We start from the raw sequence: 20,096 nt of genomic DNA on the forward strand, positions 1-20,096 counted from the left end.
CTAGTTTGCGTCACAAGAGCCCTCTCCACCCCCTAATCTCATAGTAGTGAGCTCCCCTTTCAAAGCATTTATATCCTTAGTTGTTGGCACGACATCCCATTCCTCCTCCGTGCTGATTGTTGTAGACCTTGAACTGCCATGAGAGCCAGCAGGGAGTAGGGCCTGACCGAACAAGGAAGCTCAGGTGTGCTGTTTCCAGCAAATGTGGTAGCTCTAAGCTACTCGAAGAAAAGGACCTGCACTATTTCACGACAATATTTTAGGCTTATTGCGGCCGAATGTATTGTGAATTTGTGGTAATTTGCCAGTTTTGTTGTAGTGGCCGTAGCACTTGAAAACTTGCAAGACCCATAACCTTAAGTATTGGCACAAAACTTATATTAATGATTATTTTAATTATATTCATTTCATTAGTTATAGCATTCGAATGTTGTGTAATAGGTAGTCAGATTTCATATATTTAAAAAATGATATGGTTGTTGCCTGCCATATATAGCCAGATTTCGATTGTTGGAATTCTGCCAATACTAGCCATTGCGAGCCTTGGATTCTTGTTAATTATAATTAATCTAGTCGTATCCCGAGATATGAACTAAGCGATGATAAGAAATGATATGAAAATTAATTAGAGTTGATAGTTTTTCTAAGTTGAAACATCCTATTTTAGGACTTTAATAATAATAATAATCCTATGTCTTATATTCTATTTTAAAAATTGTAAAATCATTATGCGTAACCTGTGGTTGGAGTTTTACATCACATCCTAATTAGAGGAGTGCTCCCCTCACAAAGGGAGATAACTAAATGACTTTAACTAAACAATTAGAAAAATATTCTTAATCATCTTTTTAACCATATCCTATTAGCATCTCCTAATGCAATATCAAGCGATGAAAATTAAAATATGATAGTTATTTAGAGAGCACATATATGAATGGTTTTTATTAGGTGATAATTTGGGGATTATATTTTATTTTGATAAACAATGGATGCTTTGGGGGCCAAAACTATATACAACTTAGAGGAATTTTTAAATGCCATCAAATATAGTAAAGAAGTATTGGGGTTTCTCAAAAATAGATATAGGGCCTTTTATTACATTTTCTTCTATTTCTAGATGGAGATTAATAATCAATAATATTATAATTTTATAGTATTTGTTATTCTCTCTCGTGAAAGACATTTAGAAGTCAAATTTTCATACTTTCAACGCATATAAAAAGAAGAAGAAAAACACGAATGAACGATTGGTTGGGTTTAGCCACAATTGTGCCAAACCAAAAACCATATCATAAAATTCGAAGTTAATGTTTTTGGGACAATGCTTGGGTGGCTATCAAATGTGTCTACCAAATGTGGATACTAGTACAAATGAGTTTTTTTATTTAATTTTTTACTTTTCTTTAAACATTTTTTAAACATCCTTAATCATTAAAAAAAATATAAGTTCACTAACAGTTACTTCCTTAATCATTAAGAAAAAATAAAATAAAATAAAATATATGAATATATGAGTGGCAGCATTTAGTGGGTATATTTGGTAGTCATATTTTCATTTTTCATTTTTTTTTATATTCACTTAATATAATTCTCTAATACGAAAGATTAGAATTTGCTCATTGGTATTGTTACTATATATCTGATGATCATCAGATAGTAACAACTCCATATGCATACAATCATCTCGAATATGCAAAAATGGAGTGTGAGCTCGTTGTCATCAAGGTAACTAAATAAATGAATAAACAAGGTAGTTATGTGTTATGTTATAATTCTCTATTTATAACCAAAAATTAATGATGGAGAAACTTTAAGCCCCGCCTTTCTATAACTTAAATTTGATTGTTATTTCGTGGACACTCGTCTGATTCGTATTTGTCCTCTACAAATATGCATACTAATAACCATTCTTCCAAACCTTATTTTTTCCAAAAAAAATAAAACGATATGTCTTGCTACCATTTTCAGATGTGACCTCCAAAGTGTAGGTCTAGAAAACCTGCAAGACCCATAAACTTAATGTTGGCACAAAAAATATATTAATAATTATTTTAATTATATTCATTTCATTAGTTATAGCATTCGAATGTTGTGTAATAGGTAGTCAAATTTCATATATTTTAAAAATGATTATGGTTTTTGGCCGCCATAGATAGCTAGATTATGATTGTTTGAATTGTTCCACTACTAACCATTGCGAGCGTTGGATTCTTGTTAATTATAATTATTTTAGTCGCATCCCGAGATACAAACTAAGCGATGATAAGAAATGATATGAAAATTATTTAGAGTCGGTAGTTTTTTTAGGTCGAAACTTTTAACTTTCTATTTTAGGGCTTTAATAATAATAATAATAATCCAATGTCTTCTATTTTATTTTAAGTTATAACAACCCCATTTGCATATAACAATCATCTTTAATATGTTGAAATGGAGTGTGAGCTCGTTATCATCAAGGTAAGTAAATAACTATATATACAAAAATAAATAAATAAGGTAGTTATGTGTTATGTTATAATTCTCTATTTATAACCGAAAATTAATGATGGAGATACTTTAAGCACCGCCTTTCCATCATTTAAATTTGATTGTTAATTCTTGGACACTCGTCTTATTCCTGTTTGTCCTCTACAAATATGCATACTAATAACCATTCTTTCAAAACCAATTTTTTTCCAAAAAGAGGATATCTCTTGCTGCCATTTTTTAGATGTGACCCCCAATACATTGTCTCAAAATCATATAAATTGATCAGCATAGAAAGTATAGCAAGAAACGGAGTCTTGACAAGCTAGAAAGGACTTATTTTAGAGAGTTAACATGAGGTTATGGTTCTGGTGTTTGGTTCTCATAAGCATGGTGGTGTCACGGGCTACAGATGCGACTGGTCTAAGTCGCGATATCTTTAATAAATGCAAGCTGTCCAAAGTCCCACCCCTAGGTTGTAGTAAAAAAGGGGTCCCTCTGAGACCTCCAGGCCCTCCGAAAGAAGCAAATCCCCACACTCACGTTTGCAACAAGACTCTTCATTGTCGCGGCTAACATAGGACCGGTACTTAATCAAGCCAACAAAATTAATATTATGTTTGGCAATAGAAGATTTCCAATACAAACATGTTTTAACCCAAATATCTTTTTCCCTTTCCTTCAAGAAAATCCCCCCTAATTGTTAGTGGCACATGAATGAGCATTATGTTTTGTATGGTGTCTGAAAGGGTATGTTCGAAAGGAGCTGTAACTTAAGTGGAACAAGAAGGTATTTTTGAAAGGACATCAACTAGGCCCATGAACTTTATGTTGTTTCAATGTTTTTCTTCCAAAAGAAAATAAAAAATGAAAATAATAGTTTGGATGGGAATGTAAGCCACATGAAAGTTCAATAATATATCCTTCTCATGTGTGTCTATTTCTTATTGTTCTTTTTAATTTTATTTTCTACTTCGTATTAAGAAAATTAAAATCCAGTCTATGCTTTTCCATGCAACCTATTCTTTTTAATGTATAAGCACAAACAACGACCAGGCTAAAGGGACCAGAAGTCTAGAATTATGGCCGTTAATTGTCCGCCAGAAATATAGTTGTTGCCAGTTTCAACTTGCAGGCTTGGATGAAAAATGCCTAAAACTACAGAGTACATAACAAAGTTGAGAAATAAATTGTTCATAAACAGTTTAAATATAGTTATTCTATTCGGTGCGTAGAACACATCATTTAAATGATAGGATTTGATTTGTTAAATTTAGATTTTAAAATTTATATTTCAAATCAAATTATGACATGTAAATACTTTATCCAGTATACTTTACACACTAAATTGAGAATAGAAATTTTCGTCTAACTATAATGAGAAGTAGAAGGTCTATAAATAAAATAGAAGTGCTAATTTCTACAGAAATTTATACAAATAAGTTCACAATTTAATGCAACTTAACGTGACACTATATATATATATATATATATATATATATATATATATATATATTTTACATAAAAATAACTTTACACATCTGACAGATTACACTAAATCATGTCAAACTGTAAATTTTCTTATATAAAATTTGTATATAAATCAATCATTTTTTTCTAAATAAAGAATTTACACACTGATATATTTTGATATTATACGTCGGATCTAATGAGATTTACTATCTAATATATAATATCAATTTACTTCTGTTTATAAAATAATATTTTCAAAAGGAAATATTTCTCATGTAGATTTCTTGTGTATACCTCCAAGTATTCTATGTACAACCGGGGTGTGGAACTGCGGGGAATCGGCATGCCACATCAGTCGATTTATTAAAATAAATAAAAGAAGTAAATGGACTCAGACAACACGAAGACCTGAACTGAGGAGGAAAAGCAGAGATTTTTGGTAGCGGGGTCCATCTTCGTGGAGGAGAGAAAGCAGAGATTTGGGTCTTTGGGTCGTCTTCGTGGGAGGAGAAAAAGCAGAGGCTTTTGATCTAACCCACTATGTGCTTGTCGACGACCTTACTCTAATCCACTCGAAAAGCAGTTCGTCTTCTTAGGTCGTTGAAGTGGAGCTTCAGATCTAACCCACTCTGTGCTTTTTTTTTTTTTTTTTTTGTGAGAATAAGCAAGAGCGTGAGAATAAGCAAGAGCATGAGAATAAGCAAGAGCATAAAAGAATTTATTTGCCTTTGAAATTTTATAAACAGGCCGTAAGTTGCTTCTAATTTCTTAATTTCAACTCATGAGTGAGAATTTTTATAAATTGGCCGTCAAAGCTGTGCTCCAATTCTACAAAACATGTTTGTAACTACGATGTTAATTGCCTCCTACTTCGGGAAGGGGGTGGATTTTGTTTCATCTGCATTGGTGGAAACAAGGCTTTCTGATGTCTCAGAGCTACTTATTTCACCATTTCTTTCTTTGCTTGACAAGAGCTTTGAAAATAGCTTTGTCGTGACCAAGCAATTCATCTTATTTCCAGCAACTTTTCCTGCACTAATTTTAGCCTAGTTTGCGTCACAAGGGCCTTCTCCACCTCCCAATCTCATAGTAGTGAGCTCCCATTTCAAAGCCTTTGTATCCTTAGTTGTTGACACGACATCCCATTCCTCCTTCGTGTTGATTGTTGTAGACCTTGAACTCCCATGAGAATCAATAGGGAGTAAGGCCCTGACCGAACAAGGAAGCTCCTCAGGTGTGCTGTTTCCAGCAGATGTGGTAGCTCTAAGCTGCTCGAAGAAAAGGACCTGCACTACAACTCGCAAAGGAAGCCACTCATTTTGAACTGCATGTAATCAGGCTTCCACTGTCAACTTCTAGCAGTCCATCAACTTGCATATTCTCTTCCTCTCACCCTTACTGATCTCAGTGTGTTTCTTATGCAAATAATATTTTAGATCTCGAAGGGAGAGTAGAGGAAATGGTGGAGAAGACGAAGAGGAAAGGATGGGAATGACAAAGGGAAAAGGGGATTGGAGGGAAGACAAAGGGATTCAGTAGACTGAATGCACCATTTTAACCAGTTGAATGAAACGGTGGCGTTTTAATTTATCCACATCAATCACAGTTCCCGATGATTCCCCCTCCCAATTACCTCCAACATTTTTCATACCTTCAAAGCGTAACACTTGAAAACTTGCAAGATCTACAACATGAAACATTGGCACAAAATTATATTAATAATTATTTTAATTGTTGTCATTTCATTAATTATATAGCATCGGAATGCTGCAGTAATAAAGAAATATTACATGAAAATAAATCTAAATTAAATTAAGGAGTAATGCTTACTAGGATCCTTGACAGCTTGAGTAGCGAGCCCATTGAAGTAGCAGGTCCCACCAGACTTTCTGAACTGTGCCCAATAAGAGCTAAACGCGTAGCTTGCATGCCAGGTCACTGAGTCGGGTTTGTGAAATTATGACACCTTCCCCCGGGTTGAATCGGGTCACAGGTTTTCTTCCCCTACGAGCACGCGTAGGATAATGCCGACCCCACCTCGCTCCTATTGGCTCCCGTCGCCACCACGCACCATATCTTCCCCTTGTACGGATCGTTGTTCATCGGCTTCGGCAACGGCTTTGTACTTCGACTCCGCCGTCTCTCCAGACAGATCCATCTCATACACGTTCAACCCGTTCGGGTTCATTGACCCGAAATTCTGCTCCGTACCCACACCCGCATTTTGGTTCTCGTTGAACAGGGAGAAAATGAACGATGGAAAGATTCGACTAGGACGAGCCGGAGTACCGACGGGCGGTTCGGGTACTCCGGCTCGGACGTGAGTTTCTTTACTGCGTTGCGGTTGTAAGTGGCAGTGTTGTAGATATTGCATCCAATCTGATCGAAGTCGCCTCCATTGGCCAACCCATTTCAGTGATCCAATATGCGGATATCAGGACAAGCGAGTCTCTTCATCGCGAAAATTACAGCATCCACCATCTAGTCGAAGAGGTTGGTGTGGTCAAGCCCGAACCCGGATCCTTGTACGTCGTGTTCTCGGCCCTAAACAGAGCGTAGTCTAGTTTGATATTGACTGGGTCCGAAGACCAAGGGAAATACGGTACACGTCAAGGAAGAAGGATTTGGTCCAGTTCAAGAACTGCAACATCGGTTTTACGACCCGCACCGCAATGTCTGACCGGAACGTACCGTTGGAAGGTGGAAATGAAGATTCGAGGACGTCCATGGCGGACAAAGTCCCAACCTTGACCTTGCAGATCCCTTGGGCACTCAGGGAATTCTTGATTTTGCGCATGGCGGGGTGTAACAGACAAATTGTATGAGAGATGAATGAAAGAGGGAAAAGATGGAAATAGTATTGTAAATTTGATAAACTCTCTTCAAGGGAGAGCACCTCCAAATTGTAACAGAATTATAATGCAAATCTTCCAGATGATTCCAAAGAGTAGTCTCTTATGTTTATATACTAACAAGTAAAATACTAAACTGCCCTTCAGTAATGGGCCTGTGACATTATTACAGATAATGAAATGCTATATGAAATAACTAGATAGACGTTGGCCTTTAGTCCTCGACCCACTGCTATGGCCCACGGTGACAGCCCCTTAAGCCTTCTACTCTGCCCATCCTGCTCATGAGTTTAGGTTTCCCCCCTAGCCGCTGCATCTTTCTTCGAGCTTTTTCTTCTCTATCTTCTACTGCCCCTCTTCTCTACTGCTACGATGTATGACAAATAACCCCCTCCCCCCATTAAATCACCTTGCCCACAAGGTGAGGGTACTCCAAACACAATTTGTGGTAAGGCTCCCACGAAGCTTCCTCAGGTGGTTGCCCCTGCCAGCGCACCAATAACTCCACTAAGGGCCGATTGTTCATCTTCGTCATGCGCTTGGTAAGGATCTCCTCTGGCTCAGGTTTAAAGACTCCATTTTTATCTATTGGAGGTAAAGTTGCGACAGTTGTATGATTCTCACCCAATTTTCTTTTGATCTGCGAGACGTGAAATACATCATGGATTTGTGCTGATGCCGGCAAGCGTAGACGGTATGCGACCTCCCCCACCCGCTGGATTACTTGATACGGTCCATAAAAACGGGGCGACAGTTTGAGATTTCGACGAACTTTTACGGAGAGCTGCCGATAAGGCTGTAATTTCAGGTATACCCAATCTCCCTCCTGAAAAGTTTGTTCCTTTCGTTCCCGATCTGCATATTTGTTCATGCGATCTTGAGCCTTGAGCAAGTTTTGTTTCAGCCGAGCCCATATTTGATCTCTTTGTTGTAAAGTGTCTTCCACTTCCTGTAGTCTTGCCATGCCCCGAGTGTAGTTCACCAACCCAGGAGGCTTGTAATACAAGGCCTCAAATGGAGTTGTTTTGGTCGATGCATGGACACTAGTGTTATAGTACCACTCTGCTAGTGAGACCCATTGTGACCATTGCTTAGGCCTGTCCCCCACATAACTTTTGAGATAGTTTTCTAACCATTTGTTAACAGCTTCTGTTTATCCATCCGTTTGGGGGTGCTAAGCAGAGCTGAAAGCTAATTGAACCCTTTGGAGTGTAAATAACTCTCTCCAAAATTTGTTGGTGAAGGTTGAGTCTCTATCTGACACAATTGTTTCGGGTAGGCCATGGAGTTTGAATATGTGCTTCAAGAATAATTGAGCAAAAACCTTTGCAGTATAAGGGTGCGAAATAGGGATAAAGTGAGAAAATTTCGTAAATCTACCACTACCCAAAGGTCATTGAAGCCTCCTGAGTTTGGTAAACCATCCACAAAGTCCATTGAAATGTCTGACCAAGGTCTAGAAGGTATTGGTAGTGGTTGAAGAAGACCATTAGGTAACGTGTTGTCTACATTGACTGTTTGGCACACTTCACAATTCCTCACAAACTGTTTAACAACATTTTTTTGACTTGGCCAGTAGATGTGACGCCCCGACTCCAACGTACAAAAATAAGAGAATCGTGACGTCAGGATGATGACAACACGGGTCACGCATCCCAACGAAATGTGCTCAAGTGTATGCAACATGCAAGAGTGCACAATAAAAATCACAGCGGATAATATAAATAAGTCATCTAAGTACCAGAAATTAAATACAAATATACAAAACAAATTACCTTTAAAGAGTTATACAGTCATCCCAAATATATTACAAAGGCAACACATAAATTGATAAAAACGAAACTCGATAAACAGGAGCAATCCCAGATCACTCCACCAACGGAGCCAAGCTAAGGCTCGTCATCCTCATCTGCATCAAAATCTGCGATACCATAAAATGGTACCACAGGTAAGTATAAACCAAACAACTCTCGGGATAAAAACATATTAATACAACCAACATGCATTCATATGACAAAATACACTTAGCCATAAAGTACCATTTTTTCCAGAAAGATGATTATTTCCAACACACGCCAAAATCTCATTTTGGCCCAAAAACATAGTCTGTCATTTTCCCAGAAAATAATTCACACAAAACAAACCAATTAACGGACACTGTAGGCGGGAATCGTAGGCGGGACTCTACCTCCATCCCTGCTTACCATCATCCATACTGCGTGCACCGTAGGTGGGAATCACAGGCGGGACACAACCACCATCCCTGCTTACCACCATCCCTACCGCGTGCACCGTAGGCGGGAATCGCAGGCGGGACTCTACCACCATCCCTGCTTACCACCATCCCTACAGTTCCTTTTCCTTTTTCTCAAACCAGTCAATCCAGTTGTTTCAAACACACCCAAAAATCATTTCTCACATGAAAACTCAGTTTTCAAATAAACACATGAACATGTGTGCAATCATGCGAAAACCCAGTTTTCAGTTACAAACATGAACATGCGTGCAAATGCAGTGACAAAACACGACACTAATATCCAACAACCAACAATGTCAACACAATCCAATCACAAACCAAATATACAATCAACTCCGTCCACAATCCATCCGACTCTCGAACTCCTCGAACTTAGTCCGGCATAACCAACCAGTTCACAGTAATATGTGTTAGTGTAAAAATACATTTAAATCACGAAAGTTCTTTGAAAAAATACTTACAGCGCTATAATATAATTTTTGAAGGATCACGGAGGTGCAAGAAGTGGTGACTCAGCAACGTAACAGTGTAAAATACACTGTGACCGTGGGTCTCAAAAACTCACTTTTCAACGGAGACAAACTAAGACCCGAAATTGATAGGGTAGGGCCTAGAGAGGTCGGTGAAGACAATGGTGGTGGTGGTTTGCCGTGGGTGGCGGCGCAAAGGGTGGTTTTAAGGCCAAAAAGTTGAAATCGAAGATGAGATTGGTGTGCTTCACCGGTGACGGATCGGAGCTGGGGTTGGGTCCATTGGGTTGCCAAGAGGTCGGGGATGAAGTGGTGAAGAGATGGTGGCCGGAGGTGGCGCGACGGCAGCTCGCGAAGGAAGAGAAAGCCGCGGCTTCAAGCTGTGCGTGGAGGAGAACGCCGGCGATGGAGGAGCTGAGATTTACGGGAAAGGGTCGCCGGCCGGTGGGGAGTTGGACGGAGGGGGCGGTGTTGGTCACCGGCGGCTCACGGCGGCGGGCTGGCAGAAGACAAAATCGGACGGAGAGAGAGAGAGAGAGAGAGAGAGAGAGAGAGTAAGTCGCGCGGGAGAGAAAAAAAAACTGGGGAAAAAGAAAAGAAAGAAAAGAAAAATGAGAAAAAAAAATGAAGGGAAAGAAATAAAGTCCAATCCTCACATCTTGGGTCACAGAAAATGATCCAACGAAAATGATTTTAAAACAGCAAATCAATTAAATTATATTAAACGTAATAATACAATGAAAATAAAATAATTAAATCTCACAATTAATTAAATTAAAAGAAGAACAATTTAAATGTACAACAGTAAATAAATATTAAGAAAACATAACAATTTAATTTTCACAATTTAAAGATCATAAAATAACCCATTTAAAATATCCAATAATTATAAAATAAGAGAATAAATTTTTGAATTATTAAAAATAATCCTTCAGTGAAAATACACTAAAATACGGGGTGTTATATCCTCCCCCTTAAAAAAAAATTTCGTCCTCGAAATTTGTAGAGCCAAACATCACGCTAAGCAGGATACAAGACACAACTAGAACACGCTTAAGAAAAATCAGACAACCTCCAAGACCCAACGGGTATGGGTACGGCTTGCATAACTTTTCCCAAAACCCAAGAATAAACCACACAAGGCATCCATTACGAAAGATCAGATTAGACCTATACCTGCCATAACTCCAGCGTCCTGAGTCTCTGGAACCTCGTCGTCAGCACTACCAGGAGTCAACGCGTACATCCGAGCCTGACCTAATTGCCTTTGATTACCTCTACCACCGCGATGACCACCCTGATTCCCTTGAGTCCGATTAGGACACTCACGAGAAAAGTGTCATGTCTGACCGCACTCAAAGCACTGGTTCCAACCTTGACGGCACTCACCCTCGTGAGCTCTGTTTCATCTGTCACAAACTGGAGCTCGGCCTCCAATACGTACACCGGAGGCTGCCTGCGATCGAGACCCGACCCTCTGCAAGAACTTCTGCGGCGACCCGGAGCTGCTCCATTCACCATCAACGTTCAGTCGCTTCTTACCCGGAGGGGAGCCTACCACAGCACCTCACTCCCGCTCAGCAATACAGGCCACCTCAACCAACCTCTGGAAGTTCTGAATTTGTAGACATGCGACTTGTCTACGGATCTGAGAGCGCAACCCTTCCTGAAAACGTTCGGCCCGCAACTCTTCGGTGGCTATCAGATGAGACGCAAATCGCCCAAGCTCTATAAATTTTCTGGCATATTGCTCGACAGTCATATCCCCTTGGACCAAGTTATTGAATTCCCGAGCCTTTTGTCGTCTCACAAAAACAGGAAAGAAGCGATCGTCGAACTCTTTCTTGAAGCGCTGCCAAGACATAGCCGCCAAAGATCCCAACTCCATCTCTAGGAGTTCCCGCTTAGTCTTCCACCAATTAGCTGCTTCACCTTGCAACAGGTAACTCCCATACAACACCTTCTGGGTCTCTGTACAACCACAGACTTCGAATGTCCTCTCGAGGTCTTCAATCCACCTCCCAGCTCGAAGTGGATCTTCTTCGCCCGTGAAGGCAGGAGACCTATGTGCCAAGAAACGCTCATAGGTGCACTCGACTTGCACCACCCTATTCTGCTTTCCTTGCTGTGGACGAAAATTCTGCTGAAGAAACTTCGTCATCCTATTCAACGCCCTCGCCATGGCATAATTTCCATCACCCCTCGGTAATTCATCATCGGGCTCATTAGCTTGCCTTCTAGGTCGTACCATTTTCCTGTCATAACGTAACCCTTAACCCCACTATCAGCTTAAAATAAACTAAAATATAATTATAGTAAAATAAATTAAAATGCAACAATATCACATAAAATAAAATAAATAAAACCAACAAAATAAAATATCATAAGACAAAAGGAATAAAACAAATGAAATAGTACACAAGAAAATAACTGAAACAAGTAAAATTGCCTGCCATATAATAAAATAACTAAATAAACTAAAATAACAAAAATAAGATAAATACACAAACAATTAACGTACAATAAAATAAATAAAACAATTAAAATAATATACTCCCAACAAAATAATTTCAAATCACAATTTTAAAATTTTCTGGTACTTCACCTAAGGGACATGTGGGTTTACCTAGAGCCGAACTGCTCTGATACCACCTGTGACGTCCTGACTCCTACGTACAAAAACAAGGGAATCGTGACGTCAGGATGATGACAATACGGGTCACACATCCCAACGAAATGTGCTCAAGTGTGTGCAACATGCAAGAGTGCACAATAAAAATCGCAGCGGATAATATAAATAAGTCATCTAAGCACCAGAAATTAAATACAAATATACAAAACAAATTATCTTTAAAGAGTTATACAGTCATCCCAAATATATTACAAAGGCAACACATAAATTAATAAAAACGAAACTCGATAAACAGGAGCAATCCCAGATCACTCCACCAACGGAGCCAAGCTAAGGCTCGTCATCCTCATCTGCATCAAAATCTGCGATACTATAAAATGGTACCACAGGTAAGTATAAACCAAACAACTCTCGGGATAAAAACATATTAATGCAACCAACATGCATTCATATGACAAAATACACTTAGCCATAAAGTACCATTTTTTCCAGAAAAATGATTATTTCTAACACACTCCAAAATCTCATTTTGGCCCAAAAACATAGTCTGTCATTTTCCCAGAAAATGATTCACACAAAACAAACCAATTATCGGACACTATAGGCTAGAATCGCAGGCTGGACTCTACCTCCGTCCCTGCTTACCACCATCCCTACCGCGTGCACCGTAGGCGGGAATCACAGGCGGGACACAACCACCATCCCTGCTTACCACCATCCCTACCGCGTGCACCGTAGGCAGGAATCGCAGGCGAGACTCTACCACCATCCCTGCTTACCACCATCCCTACAGTTCCTTTTCCTTTTTCTCAAACCGGTCAATCCAGTTGTTTTAAACACACCCAAAAATCATTTCTCACATGAAAATTCAGTTTTCAAATAAACACATGAACATGTGTGCAATCATGCGAAAATCCAGTTTTCAGTTACAAACATGAACATGCGTGCAAATGCAGTGACAAAACACGACACCAATATCCAACAACCAACAATGTCAACACAATCCAATTACAAACCAAACATACAATCAACTCCGTCCACAATGCATCCGACCCCCGAACTCCTCGGACTCAGTCCGGCATAACCAACCAGTTCACAGTAATATGTGTTAGTACAAAAATACATTTAAATCACGAAAGTTCTTTGAAAAAATACTTACAGCGCTATAATATGATTTTCGAAGGATCACGGAGGTGCAATAAGTGGTGACTCAACAACGTAACAGTGTAAAATACACTGTGGCCGTGGGTCTCAAAAACCCACTTTTCGACGGAGACAAACTAAGACCCGAAATTGATAGGATAGGGCCTAGAGAGGTCGGTGAAGACAATGGTGGTGGTGGTGGTGGTGGTTTGCCGTGGGTGGCGGCGCAAAGGGTGGTTTTAAGGCCAAAAAGTTAAAATCGGAGATGAGCTTGGTTGTGCTTCACCAGTGACGGATCGGAGCCGGGGTTGGTTTCATTGGGTTGCCAAGAGGTCGGGGATGAAGTGGTGAAGAGATGGCGGTCGGAGGTGGCGTGACGGCGGCGCGCGAAGGAAGAGAAAGCCGCGGCTTCAAGCTGTGCGTGGAGGGGAACGCCGGCGATGGAGGAGCTGAGATTTACGGGGAAGGGTCGCCGGCCGGTGGAGAGTTGGACGGAGGGGGCGGTGTCGGTCACCGGTGGCTCACGGCGGCGGGTTGGGCGGAAGACAAAATCGAACGGAGAGAGAGAGAGTCGCGCGGGAGAGAAAAAAAAAAACTGGGGAAAAAGAAAAGAAAGAAAAGAAAAAGGAAAAAAAGAAAAATGAAGGAAAAGAAATGATGTCCAATCCTTACATCTTGGGTCACAGAAAATGATCCAACGAAAATGATTTTAAAACAGCAAATCAATTAAATTATATTAAATGTAATAATACAATGAAAATAAAATAATCAAATCTCACAATCAATTAAATTAAAAGAAGAACAATTTAAATGTACAACAGTAAATAAATATTAAGAAAACATAACAATTTAATTTTCACAATTTAAAGATCATAAAATAACCCATTTAAAATATCCGATAATTATAAAATAAGAGAATAAATTTTTGAATTATTAAAAATAATCCTTCAATGAAAATACACTAAAATACGGGGTGTTACAGTAGAAGTCTCGCCTCAACCGATGGATGGTCTTGTCAAAACCAAGGTGTCCTCCCATAGGGCTGCTATGAACCAGTTCCAAGAGTTTAGCTATAAGGGTGTCATGGGCAGGGATGTAGATTCTATCTTTGTAGAATAGGGACTCATTTCGGACTGAGTAATGTGGGGGTAACTTACCCTCATGATGCTTTGGGAATAGGGTCTATGCATGAGCATCAGTAGTATATAGGGACTTTATCTCATTCATCCAGTCCCATGTAGGCAAAGATAAGACAGAAATAGTTACTTCTTCTTCGAAACCTTGTCTAGAAAGGGCATCAGCTACAAGGTTATCTTTCCTTTTTTTATACTCCACAATAAAATCGTAGCCCATGAGTTTTGCAACCCATTTTTGCTGCATAACCGTGCCCACCCTCTGATCCAGCAAAAATTTAAGACTCTGATGATCCGTTTTGATCACAAAGGGCTGTCCCAACAAATAATGACGCCACTTCTGCACTGATGAAACTAGTGCCAATAACTCCTTCTCATGAGTTGAGAGTCCTAAGGCCCTGCCCTTGAGAGCTTAGCTGAAAAAAGCCAAGGGTCTGCTCCTTGCATCAAAACAGCTCCAATAGCCTCACCGGAGGCATCACATTCTATAACAAATGGGGATTTAAAATTGGGAAGGGCCAAGACAGGTGGTTCTGTCATGGCAGCCTTTAATTGCTCAAATGTTATTTGGGCCTCTGCATCCCACAGAAAACTGTCCTTCTTGAGTAAGTTTGTCAACTTAGCTGCAATGTCCCCATAGCCTCGAACAAATCTACGGTAATACCCCGTGAGGCCAAGAAAGCCCCTTAGAGCTTTTGAGGACTTAGGTACTGGCCAGTTAAGCATGGCTTTGAGTTTGTTCGAGTCGGCCCTCACACCCTGGCCCTAAATCAAGTGGTCCAAATATGAAATTTCTGTGCAGCCAAAACTGCATTTACTCAACTTTGCAAACAGTAAGTTATCCCTTAGGATGTCAAAAGCCACCTTAAGATGCCCCACATGGTCAGCATTGTTCTTGCTGTAAATTAAAATGTCATCAAAGAAAACTAAAATAAATTTTCTGAGATGAGGTTTAAAAACCTGATTCATTAGACTCTGGAAGGTGGAGGGGGCATTGGTTAAGCTAAATGCCATCACCAAAAATTCGTAGTGGCCCTCATATGTGCGGAACGCTGTCTTCGGGATGTCTTCAGGCCTTACCCGAATCTGATGATAACCCGACCTTAAGTCGAGTTTTGAGAACACTTGAGCTCTATGCAACTCATCCATTAGCTCCTCCACAACTGGAATAGGGAATTTGTCTTTAATAGTAACACTATTCAAGGCCCTATAGTCCACACATAACCTCCATGAGCCATCAGCTTTCCTTACCAATAGCACAAGTGAGGAAAACGGGCTCTGACTGGGCCGAATGACATCTAATTCCAGCAGCTCTTTTACTATTTTTTCAATCTCGTCTTTTTGAAAATAGGGGTATCGATACGAACGGACTGAAATGGGTTTTGTGTCTGGTTGGAGGTCGATATTGTGGTCATGTGACCGGGTTGGGGGTAGGCTAGTGGGTGTGGCAAAAATATCAGGATAGAGGTGAAGGAGGGCTTGTATAGGTTCTGGAATGTTTAGGGTAGAAGTGGTTGGAATGTCTTCAATCAGCTGTAAGAGAACTCCCTTTTGTGCCAAACTGTTAGACTTAAGTAATTTCCCTTCCTCTATCAAATTGTTACTGCTAAGCCCTTTCAATGTAACTACTGCAGTTTTATGTGTAAACTGCATAATGAGCTGTTGGAAATTCCAAAGAATGGAACCAAGGCTCTGCAACCATTGGACCCCAAGGACAATATCACAACCAACCAAGACTAGGACATACATATCCACATTAAAAATCTGCCCCTGCATAGTAATATTGACTCCCACAGCCTTGCCTTCATTATTGACTTGATCACCATTAGCTACTTTCACTTTGACCCTTTCCTCCTCATTAACATTTAATGGTACTTGGGTTAACACTGCTGGATCCACAAAATTATGTGTACTACCCGAATCTATTAAGATAGCCACACCTTGAGTGCCAATCTTGCCCCTTATCCGCATTGTCCTTGGGTTGATGGAGCCCAAAATGGCATGTAAGGAAATTTCTGGACATTTCATAGGCCCAGGAATATCCACCAGATCTTCACTGTCTACTCCTTGGCCAGTATCTTGACCTATAGGTTGGAGGTCATCTTCCACTTCCTCAATCAAATATAATTTGGGGCTTTGACAACGGAGGTCTGGATTCCATTTGGAATCACAATGATAGCAAATGCCCTTCTCCATACACTATTTCATTTGGTTTTGGAAAATCTTTTGTACAGGTACTACTGCCTTGGGTTGGTTTGTGTATGGAGGTTTGGCTTGTATTTGGGTTTGGTGGATGGTAGTAGTGTTTGGGTTAAATTTGAGGAAGGCGGGTTCAGAGTAGGTGGTATTTGTGGGTCTATGGTTGAATTTCTTATGGATTGATACCTTCTCTTCTTGGATCTTAGCCAACCCATAGGCTGTTATTAAATTGGCAGGTTTGAACATCCTAACAGTCAATTGGATGTCATCCCTAAGGCCACTCAAAAAACAACTCAATTTAAATATATCAGACAACCCCCTCAACCTGTTTGATAATACTTCAAAATCAGATTTATACCCCTCAACAGTGCCTAGTTGCCTCAATCTAGTCAACTGTTCCATTGGATCATCATAGCTACTAGGGCCAAACCTTATTAACAAGGTTGTCACAAATTCCTCCCAGCTGGTTAACACACCAGACTCATCCAAGTCTTGGAACCAAACAAGTGCCTTACATTCCACATGAAAAAAGACCAATCTCAAACGGTGTTGTGAAAGTGTGTTGTGGAATGAAAAAAATTGATTGACCTTGTATAGTCAACCATGGAGATCATCCCCCTTAAAAATTGGAAAATCCAATTTGATAGCTCGAGGATTAATCTCACCAGTGTGATGGTGTACAAGTTGCTGTGAACTGGTGTTGCCTTCGTTGTTGTTGGGGTTTGATGAAATAATCTTGTTTACATTGTGCAGGTCTGCTGCTACAGTTGAGAATTGTTGCATCATGGTCTCCATTTGCCTTCGCATGGCTAACATCTCCATGCTAATGGTAGTAAACTGAGATTCAGTATTTTGGACATGCACGTTTGTGGACTTCTTCAAGGACTGGAGCCCTTCCTGTAGATCCTTTAAACGTATTCCATCAGCCATTGTTGCATAATCAAGGTCTCTGGTACCACTTTGTAACAGACAAATTGTATAAGAGATGAATAAAAAAGGGAAAAGATGGAAATAGGGTTGTAAATTTTATAAACTCTCTTCGAGGGAGAGCACCTCCAAATTGTAACAGAATTACAATGCAAATCTTCCAGATGATTCCATAGAGTAGTTTGTTATGTTTATATACTAACAAGTAAAATACTAAACTGCCCTTCAGTAATGGGCCTGTGACATTATTACAGATAATGAAATGCTATACGAAATAACTAGATAGACGTTGGCCTTTGGTCCCCGACCGACTGCTATGGCCCACGGTGACAGCCCCTTAAGCCTTCTACTCTGCCCATCCTGCTCGTGAGATTAGGTTTCCCCCTTAGCCGCTGCATCCTTCTTCGAGCTTCTTCTTCTCTATCTCTTCTACTGCCCCTCTTCTCTACTGCTACGATGTATGACACGGGGACGATGTCGTACCAGCTTTGGGTGCCGGAATAGAAGCTGAGGATTTCGTTTCTGGCGAGGAGGTTCCGTATTATAGTATACAGGTAAAACGGTACGACGTTGGATCCGACCCACTGGTCGGCGACGGTTTGGTTGGAGGAGATGTTGGAGATGAGCTGGTTGGGGACCATGATCGAGACCTTAAGGTTTGTGTTTTTGAGGGATTCGAGGATTTCTGGATTGGCGTTGTAGATTTTAACGCGCTTGGCTTTGAGGGATTTAATGAGCTCTACCGACCGTGACGGCGATGGCAGATTATTTCCCAGCTGACCATAGTTTACCCCCACCTTGCCTGAGATTTCTGCGCCTGCAAGCAAATATGGTTTAAGAGCACAATAAACGAACCCCACAAAACCACTTTCGAGAACTTTTGAGCAAAAAAGAAATTTGAACTTACTGCAAACGGAAACCAAGAGGGAGAGAATGAGCAGAGGAACAAGACCCAGACCCATCTTCATTGTACTCTGCTGCTTCTTGAACTCACTGAACTCAGAGTGAAACCATCCCAAGAGAGAAAAAAAAAATGGAAAAGAAAAGAAAGGAAATTGCTGTATTAGATATGAAGATAATAAGAGTGCAAGCAGAAGATGTGGAGCACCAGAGATTGTATGAGCTATGGGGAAGATTGAAGCTGGTTGGAAAGGTGGGTTGGAAAAATGATAGGGGAGTTGAACTAAACCCCACCGACCAACGGTGTCAAAAGGAGAATGAAGGGGTTTGGCTCTCTTTTTTATCTGCACTCAGCTTTGTGGAAAGAAAAGATAAAAGAAAAGGAAAGCAGAGTGTAATCTGCAGAGAAAAGAAAGCGAGGTCGGATGGATGAAGGGACATGGTTCGTTCGTAAGGTAACGTACTAACGTCATTGTCAAGCTTTTTTGCTTGCCCTAAAAGCTACTGTGTTAAAGCTTAAAGCTTGGTTTCCGAGAAGGAAGAAAAAGGTGGATAATGGTACGAAAAAAAAGGAGAAAGTAGCCGTTAAGAGTCAAGACTGAAAGGGTTGCTGTGGCTGGTGATCTTTCTTCGCTCCCTTTACGTGATAACCGTACAGTCGTAGTTTACCCTGCGAGCCTGATGTCCGAATACATGCCTCCACATCAACTCGAGCCATCTTTTCTTTTAATTTGTTTTTTTTTTTAATAAAATTAAAAATAAACTTATAAATGGGTGCCTTAATTTGAACGGAAAAGGATAGACAGAAAATACTTTTCACAATACTTTAAATAATTTTAAAAACAAATTGTAAAATACTTCATAAAAATAATATTATTTTAAAATATAATTGCGGAATGTATTGTAAAATATGTGTGGGTATCATTACTTAATTTAAAATATCAAGTTATAAAATTATTTTTATCATAAAAATACTACAAGTAAGCCTTACACTGCAAATCTCTATCTATATGTGACAATTAATTAATTCACTTTTATAAAAAATTTTTTATAGATTTAACAACTTCTTTATTATTTAAAATTTTCTTTACTATGGTTATAACTGGCGGCTTTTTTTATTTTTTGAAAATGAATTGTGCACGACTGGTTATTAGAACGGTGGAGCTTCTACATCAAAGTCAAGTTATGTTATGTGTATGAACAAGGAGGCTTGTAAATAAGTTTGTTATGTCGAAATCTATTTAAAATGTGTCGTCTCGGCAAGTGCGACTGAGGATAAAAGAAAAGAGCCTCGTTTGTTTTCAAGAAATATCTCATCTCATCTCACTTCATCATTACAACTTTCTCAAATCCTTACACAAAATAAAGTAAACAATTCAACTTTTTCAAATCTCAAAACAAAAATAATATTAAAAAATATATTCTAACAATATTTTATTAAATTTTTTAACTTTAATCTCATCTCATCTTATCTCATCTCTGAAAACAAACGAGCCCTAAGACGAAAAGTGTCGTAACTCTATGGTTAGGTTTGATAGTGAGTTAAAATGATAGAGTTGAGATGAAAATTAAAAGTTGAATAAAATATTATTAGAATATTATTTTTTAATATTATTATTGTTTTGAAATTTGAAAAAATTGAAT

General features: G+C 39.5%; 1 pseudogene; it reads right to left on the reverse strand.

Moving 5' to 3' along the window:
* On the reverse strand, positions 1 to 18,628 carry LOC121241485 (annotated as a pseudogene).
* Between the last annotated feature and the right edge of the window lie 1,468 nt (positions 18,629 to 20,096).

The sequence above is a fragment of the Juglans microcarpa x Juglans regia genome, chromosome 7S (assembly GCF_004785595.1).
Source record: "Juglans microcarpa x Juglans regia isolate MS1-56 chromosome 7S, Jm3101_v1.0, whole genome shotgun sequence".
In the NCBI taxonomy this organism is placed as follows: domain Eukaryota; kingdom Viridiplantae; phylum Streptophyta; class Magnoliopsida; order Fagales; family Juglandaceae; genus Juglans; species Juglans microcarpa x Juglans regia.